Below are 755 nucleotides of genomic sequence, written 5' to 3'. Positions count from 1 at the left end.
AATTCCTTCTGCCAGTCAGAGTAAAAAAGGCTTCTTCCAGTTTCTCATTTCCAACTCCTACAGAAGCTGCATCTTCATACATGTCAACAAAAGAAAGAGCAGCACTGATCAAAGGATTGGCTATTCTTAACACTTCCATTGCCCCCCACGCTGAACCCCTCATTTACACCCTGAGGAATCAGCAAATACAATAAGCTTTCAAAGACTTGGCTCGTATATTACTATTGCCTGCAAATAAATGAAAGTATTTACTAGCATGAATGAGGCCATTATGAAGGTTTAATATAGAATAAATAAAATTATAGCTTTCTTGCAATATTCATATATCCTTCTTTCCACCCCCTGTGATGTTGAACCCAATTCATTAAACTTCCTCTCTAATTCAGCAGTGTCTATGTTATGTCTTTCTTTAAAACTTTCTGTATATCCCATGTTGTAATTGAATTATAATTTTGAATAGAAAACCAGTGACTTTAGAATGTAATATATTTGGCTATGCTGAAAAATAAAAATATTTTGCATTGTAATGGCTTAATAAAGCAAATTCTTTTAAATTTTCTTCTTTTCTGTAAAAACGTATAATGGTTTCTTCTTAGAAATTATATTAAATATGAAATTATTTGAAACATCACATTTCTGAAGTATCTGTAAAATTATGCCCACTCATTTGGTGGACTCCAGTGCTATTTTTCTGGTTACAAGTAACTTGAAATTCGTATATATTCTATTTCATATTGCTTAGTTATAGTAAGGAG

This window comes from Chrysochloris asiatica, unplaced genomic scaffold (genome assembly GCF_000296735.1).
Source record: "Chrysochloris asiatica unplaced genomic scaffold, ChrAsi1.0 scaffold00033, whole genome shotgun sequence".
Taxonomy (NCBI): Eukaryota; Metazoa; Chordata; class Mammalia; order Afrosoricida; family Chrysochloridae; genus Chrysochloris; species Chrysochloris asiatica.
The sequence above is the reverse complement of the archived record's forward strand: the minus strand, read 5'-3'. Positions refer to the sequence as shown.